The sequence below is a fragment of the Salvia splendens genome, chromosome 14 (genome assembly GCF_004379255.2).
Source record: "Salvia splendens isolate huo1 chromosome 14, SspV2, whole genome shotgun sequence".
Lineage (NCBI taxonomy): Eukaryota > Viridiplantae > Streptophyta > Magnoliopsida > Lamiales > Lamiaceae > Salvia > Salvia splendens.
The window spans coordinates 4,706,508-4,714,236 of NC_056045.1; the positions used below are offsets into that span (position 1 = coordinate 4,706,508).

Below are 7,729 nucleotides of genomic sequence, written 5' to 3' on the forward strand. Positions count from 1 at the left end.
ACTATGACGTTTCCATCACCGAACGCCATGCCATAGCTGCTATTTGATAACATTGATCCAAACTATACAAACTTTAATCCTATCCACTATTATTAATTAATCAACGGTTAATCTAGTATTTGGTTAAAATGTTAATGCTTCCTATAAATCGGTCAATGAAGGGTATTTTAGAGACTGAACGAATTAGTTGAAATCCTTAATTACGGTGAGATTATGTAATCCCGATAAATGCGTCGTTCTCTCTTCTTCCATTATTCACGTAATTAATCAGCTTCATCTCTCTCTTCGTTCCTCATTCCAAAATTTTGACTTCTCACCTTCTTTCTCCTTAATCGGTGGCGAGTGAAAGAATCAATTCCCCTCAGCGGTGATACTCGAATCCTCGGTGACGGCGTCATGAGTTCCAGTCGATGACGTGTTCCAGTTCCGTCGGATTCAACGAAAGGTGCGATTTCCGACCTTAAAACCTAGTTTCCAACTGTGTTGAAATTTTTAATCCTGCTTTCCGTCCCAAAAAAACCCGTTTCAGTGCTAGTGACATTTGATTTCTGGGGAGATTAATTTTTAATCCTGATTTCGAGTTCCGACCTTAAAACCAAGTGATATTTTTACTCCTGCTAGTGACACAAAGTTTCTCATACATTTATAAGATTTTTTGAGTTAAAATCACAGTTTTGCATTGTGTTAGACATTTTTATCGGCTATTTATTTGCTGTTACCCAGATGTTGTTTTCTGGGGAGATTATTTTTTCTGTTGAATTTTGCTGTTACTGATATGTTGCTGTTGAAATTGCTCCATGTTTTTTAATATTGGTTGTTGACATTGCACTATTTCTGTTGATATTGGCTGTTGAGATTATGTACAGAGAATGAGTGCTTTACTGATATGTTGCTGTTGAATTATGTTGTTCACTACTTTGCTGATGTTTCGCAATGTTTCTCGTGGTGATAATAAGATGTCAGTGTGTGGTTGTTTTGTTTTTTTTTGGTGTTCGCATTGACATTGCTTATGATTTTTTGCCTGAAATCTTGTTGTGTTGAAATTGTATTTCGATTTTGCCTGAGTGCTTTACTGAAATTTTGATTTCGATTTCCGACCTTAAAACCTAGTGAAATTTGTACTGCTAGTGACACAAAGTTCCTCATACTTTTATAAGATTTTTTGGGTTAAAACCATAGTTTTGCACTGTGTCAGACATTTTTATCGGCTATTGACATTGCACTACTTTTGCTGTTGACATTGCACTACTTTGCTGATGTTTCGCAATGTTTCTCGTGGTGATAATAAGATGTCAGTGTGTGGTTGTTTTGTTTTTTTTTGGTGTTCTCATTGACATTGCTTATGATTTTTTGGAATGTTTATCATCTTTGTGATATGGAGATAGATGTGATTGTTATTTTCCACTGAGAGGTATCAAATGAATGTGATTTCATTTATGCAAAGTTGCCAGCCAATACACTGAATGTGATTTCACTCTTGCAAAGTTCTCCGTCAGTGTGTTGTTGTGTTGTGGTGTTAATAACATTTCAGTGGGTTGTTGTGTTGTGCCTTTCTTGTTGCGCATAATGACATTGACTAACTTGGTCTACATATTGACATATGAATGAAATTTTTTTGTTTGGTGCTCTCCTTGACATATGAATGAATACTACCATATTTGACATATGGTAGTGACATGTTGGCCTGAATGTTGACATTTTATTACATAGTTCTGTCGAAATCCTGAAACTTAGATGCATTTTGTTGATTTTATGATAAAATAGTCTTTGATATTTGTGGGTTATGGAAATCATTCGATGCATTTGACACTATATGATGTGGTAGTGACCTGTCGGCCTATATGTTGACATTTGTATGGGAGATAATGTTGCTGACTTTTGTAGTTTAGTCATTGACATTTTACATTTGTTGATATTGCTAGTTGATATTGCTACATTGTGTTGGCATAGTAGGGTAAAGCTGTTGTGTGATCATTCCCTTTGAAATTTTGTTTGCATTGACATTCCAACTTGCTAATGGATGTATCTCTTGACATTATTTACATATGGATCAAGGCTGGCATAAAAGAGCTTACATTACCTCTGACCTTTTTTTGCAGAGGGGTTTTCTTGGTTTTTATCTCAAGTCAAAGGGACTGCGCGCACTGTCTGAAGTAATAATCTAGCAGTGTAGAACGCACGACTTGCCTTAGAAGACAACCAAGACCACTAATGACTCGGCAGTATTCCTGATGAGACACATGGAGACTTACATGGGTAACCCTCCTAATTTAATGACTATTGGTCTTCAAGGAGTTAGTGTGATGATTCTGCAGATTTTGAGGGGGAGGTATTGCAAGACCATGCTCCTTGCACCGTTCAACATTGCCAAAGAAATGTTCACGTTCTACATGAGTAATTACATTAACGTGACTCCTAACTTCAGAACAGATTATGCGAAACTTCAGAACAGATTATGCGAAACTTCAGAACAAATTATGCGAGACAAGTGAATGGCATGTTGAACAAGGCTCCCAACAACGAGCAACACAATGAGCCGGCGAGGAAGAAAAGCAAGTTGAATTGAGTTGATTTGGAATTGACTATATGTTTTTTAATGTTAATGGTAGTTTTTGGATATTGATATTGGAATTTTTTTTGCTTGAGAAGCAGTCACTTTTGTTAAATGAACTATCAACATTAAAAATTTGTTTCAAGTTATGAAACATGGTATTGGCATGGTGTTGATTTGTTACATGATGACAAAGTGTTCAAGTTTCATTATGACATGGTGTTGATTTGTTTCACTATGACAAAGTGTTGATATTCAGGTCGTTTCTTTGTTGAGGGTTTGATTATGGGAAAAAAATCCTGGCTGAGAAAAATTCATTGAAACTGCGTAAGTAAAAAATATTTTGACATTTGTTGCTTAAAAAATTTGAAAAAAAATCGAAACTGCATCAGTTTGTTGACATGTATAGTTCGTACACGTGTTTGTATGTTGCCGACATCAGTGAAAAAGAGTAGATGTTGTTGTATTCGTGTTGACATGGTATTGATATCAAACGAAAAATGTAGATATGGTTGTAGACTTTGAGATTTGTTGTTAACATTCGACAAAATGCACTTGTTTTTTGTTTACATTCTGAATCAATGGATAAAAATATGGTAGACAACTAGATTAAAGTTTAAGCAAAATGAATGTGTCCAGTTAGTAAAAATATTGATATAATCTTGAAAACAATGGGTAAACAAAAACAACATTAAGTAAACAAAGTGTCAACATCGGCGAAATGTTGATATACTCTTGAAAATAGTATGGAAACTAAAAAGGCAGACAGAAACAAGAAACTATTATTTGGATTTTCCTTTCTCCTTACCACAATTCTTTACATCGTGATGACCCAATTCTCGACATTTTGCACATTGTCGCATAGGTTTGTTCTGTAATATGATAGCCTTCTCTTTCGCAGATATAATTCTGCTCCCACCATCACTTCCGGATCCCTTTGTCTTCACTACATCGGGAGGGTGCACGCTTACAGCACTCGGCCGAGATGACTCGTACAAATTCTCAATCCTTTGTCTTCACTACATCGGGAGGGTGCACACTTTCATAATAATGATTCACGTATTATTCAAATTAGAATGAAGAAGTAAGAAATATCCATTCAATACAAACGTGGCCGATGAGCTTAGCTGGAGAAAAATTAGCAGATGCGTTGATCTTACGCCAGAGAAGATTTAGAAGATCAATTTCAGCCGGAGAAGATTATTTCGGAGAGAAAATATAAAATATTGATATTGAAATGTTGATTTATTGATGAACTACGTCAGCGAAGATGTGAGATTTAATGGCTGAATGATTATACGATTGAATGTAATCTCTTTCCAAAAATGTGAATATTGGTATTTTGGGAGATTAGAGATAAATTAGAGACGATCATTGACTTTTCATGGAGTAAGCTGTTACAAAATATTATTGTTAGTGGTATGACAGTTTGGGAGTGAAATTAGGGATGTATGTAATTGATGACAATTTCGAATTCAATATGCACCCCTGTTCACAGAATTGTAGCTATCTGTTGACATCGAAATTCAGCACATTACATGATGTAGATCTGACATAATTAGTGGATGAGATTAAAGTTTGTAGTTTTTATTATAGAGAGGTTTGTAGTTGATTACCTTCTTTTATATATATATATATATATATATATATATATATATATATATATATATATATATATATAATGGTCCTTGAACTTATATAATTCCAGAATAACCTACTTCTGAGCACATGGATATGCTCGTGAACTTGCTTGAATTAAAGGTTGTGCTCGTTGCATCCAAACAAGGACCATTCTAAAATACCGAGCACGGAGCACCAATAGGTGCTTGCTGGGTGGTTCCAGTAATCCGAGCACATATACGTGCTTGCCAACCTGGCCGAACAATGGCTGTGCTCGTTGCATCCAAACGAGGACCATTCTACAATACTGAGCACCAATAGGTGCTTAATTGACCAGGTAGCCGAGCACCAACAAGCACTCAGATGAAAATTGCCAACGAAGCAAATATCGACCACCTAAAGTACTCAGCAAGTGCTCGGTAAAGTGTGATATACTGGGCATTTTCCCCTTTTTGCCGACCACATTGGTGCTCGTTAAACACCTCCTTTTTTGTAGTGTACAATTCATTATTCAGATTGTTTATATCAATTCATTATTACTTCATTCATTCGGTCTATTACTGTCAAAAGGGTCGATGAAGTGGCTGTATTTTCATTGATATTCAAAACTGTACATTAAGCTCTATTATATAGAGACTACCGAGAATTATACAAGGTAAACCTAGATTCTATATTGATTACAATTGATTCCATATCTTCTATACTTGGCAAGATATAATCACTCCAATCTCCCTGATATTACGTGATTTTCTTCCAACACTCCCCCTCAAGTTAAGTAATGGGATTGCCGATACTTAACTTGCATAATACCTCTTGAAAGGATTTTGAGTTCACTGCCTTGATCAAGATATCAGCCAGCTGGTCTTCGGACTTGACATAAGGCATCTCCACAATCTTCGCCTCAATGTTCTCCTTTATGAAGTGTCTGTCAACTTCTACATGCTTCGTCCGGTCATGTTGGACTGGATTCTCCGATATGCTAATTGCTGCTTTGTTATCACAGAACAACTTGCACGTCTTAAATGAATAAAGGTCTAGCTCCTTCATAAGTCTCCTTAGCCAAAGTAGTTCAGTCACCCCACTTTTAATGCCTCGAAATTCTGCCTCTGCACTTGACAGGGACACTACCTTTTGTTTCTTACTTCTCCATGTCACGAGGTTACCCCCTACAAAGGTGAAGTATCCTGCAGTGGACTTCCTATCGTTTGGGTTTCCTGCCCAATCCGCATCTGTGAACCCGTGTATCTCCAAGTGTCCATGCCTTTCAAACATCAGACCATGTTCTGCCGTTCCCTTCAAATATCGGACAATTCGCAAGGCTGCCTCCCAGTGTTCTTCCTGCGGTGCATGCATAAACTGACTCACTATTCCCACAGCGTAAGCAATATCTGGTCTGGTGAGGGATAAGTAAATCAATTTCCCAACCAATCTCTGGTATCTTCCTCTGTCTGTCTGTTTCGCTCCTTCCTTCATTTGCAGTCCATGATTTGCAATCAAGCATCCAAATTTCAGCCAATAAATCCAGTATATACTTCCTCTGATTTATGAAGATTCCCTTCTTAGACCTCAATACCTCTATGCCCAAGAAGTACTTGAGAGGTCCCAAATCTTTCATCTCGAACTCGTTAAACAAGTTCTTCCTCAATTGAGCAATCTCCTCCTCATCATCTCCAGTAATGATCATGTCATCCACATATATAATTAGGCATGTGATTTTGCCATTCCTCTTCTTGATGAACAGTGTATGATCAGAGTTGCTTTGTTTGTACTCGTACTTCTTCATGACCTCCGTGAATCTCCCGAACCAGGCTCGCGGGGATTACTTCAGCCCGTACAATGTCTTCTTCAGTTGACATACCTCCCCTTCTTGAAAGTCGTCGGTGAACCCAGGTGGGGGTTCCATGAAGATAGGTTTCGGTAACTCTCCGTGTAGGAAGGCATTAGTCACATCAAACTGATGTAGTGACCAATCCTTGTTGGCAGCAATTGAGAATAATACTCTGACAGTGTTGATCTTTGCCACGGGTGAGAAGGTCTCATCATAATCTACTCCATAGGTCTGGGTGTACCCTTTCGCCACGAGTCTCGCCTTATATCTCTCTATGGTGCCATCTGGCCTCCGCTTTATTGTGAACACCCATCTGCATCCAACAGTTCTTGCCCCTTCTGGCAGCTTGCCTTTCATCCATGTACTATTCCTCATAAGTGCCTTCATTTCTGTGAACATAGCATCTCTCCAATGTTTGTGTTTCATTGCTTCCGTTGCTGACTGCGAAATCTCCTCTTCTTCATATAGTGCAGCTTCGAATGCCCGTGCCATTTTGGTCAGATTTCCTTGCACAAAGTTTGCTACCCCATAACGGCTTTTCTTTCCAATCTTCTCAGGAGAGTATCGTTTTGGTGGAACTCCTCTCGTACTCCGAAATGGGAGGACATATCTCCCAGTATCACCATCAATTGCATCATCTTCTTCCGGAGATTCTGTATCAGGGTCAGTAGAAACTGTATTTTCACTGGGACTCGGTTCAGGAATTACCTCGGATATCGTTTGAGGATGATCGTTGGGTCGTGGGTGAGAGGACTCTGGCGAGACCTGCTCGGCGGCAGTGACAACAGGTGGTTCTGTTAGATCCTCAATCGACGAATTTGGAAGTGGCACAACCCAACTTAGGTAGTCCTCAGATTTACCTGGATCACTCTCCCCCTGACTACTAAGGTGGGTGTGGTAAAAGAATTCTGTCTCTAAGAAGTTACAGTTCATGGTGGTGACGACTTTTTTTGTGGTTGGATCAAAGCATCTATATCCCTTCTGGTTTAACCCATACCCAACGAAGACACATTTGTTCACACATGGGGAAAGTTTCGTTCTCTCGTGTTTTGGGATATGTACATAAACAGTGCAGCCAAAAACTTTGGGTTGAAGGTTCAGGTGTTGGGGTATTTTGGTTTGTTTGGATAGGATGTCAAGAGGGGGTTTTTTTGTTTAAAATTTTTGTGGGGAGTCGGTTCATGAGATAGACGGATGTGGCTATGGCTTCCGGCCAGAAATGTTTGGGAACTTTGGACTCAATCATTATGGCTCGGGTTATTTCTAGGATTGTCCTGTTTTTCCTCTCTGCTACCCCATTTTGTTCGGGTGTGTAAGCACAAGATGTTTGGTGAATCATTCCTTTTTCTCTACAAGATTGGGTCATAGCACTGTTTACAAATTCCCTTCCATTATCCGAACGAAGGGTTTTTATGGTAGTTTGGAACTGGGTTTAGATCATTTGGTAGAACAGGGTAAATTTATCAACCACCTCAGACTTATTTTTTAAGATATAAATCCATGTCATTCTAGTACAATCATCCACAAATATAACATAATATCGAAAACCACTCCCTCCCACAATCGGTGCGGGACCCCACACATCAGCATGTACTAGAGAAAATATGGCATTCATTCGAGTGTTTGTAAGTTTAAATGATTGTCTGTGGCTCTTGGCCAAAAAACAAGTCTCACACAAAAAATCGGAAGGAATGGAAAGTTTTAGAAAAAGATGTTTAAAGTAACCAGGA

General features: G+C 38.5%; 1 long non-coding RNA gene across 1 annotated transcript; it reads left to right on the forward strand.

Moving 5' to 3' along the window:
* The first annotated feature begins 200 nt into the window (after positions 1 to 200).
* Positions 201 to 2,736, forward strand: LOC121764598. The gene is made up of 2 exons (XR_006042570.1): positions 201 to 445; positions 2,100 to 2,736. It is a non-coding gene; the product is annotated as an uncharacterized LOC121764598 (long non-coding RNA).
* Positions 2,737 to 7,729: the final 4,993 nt, after the last annotated feature.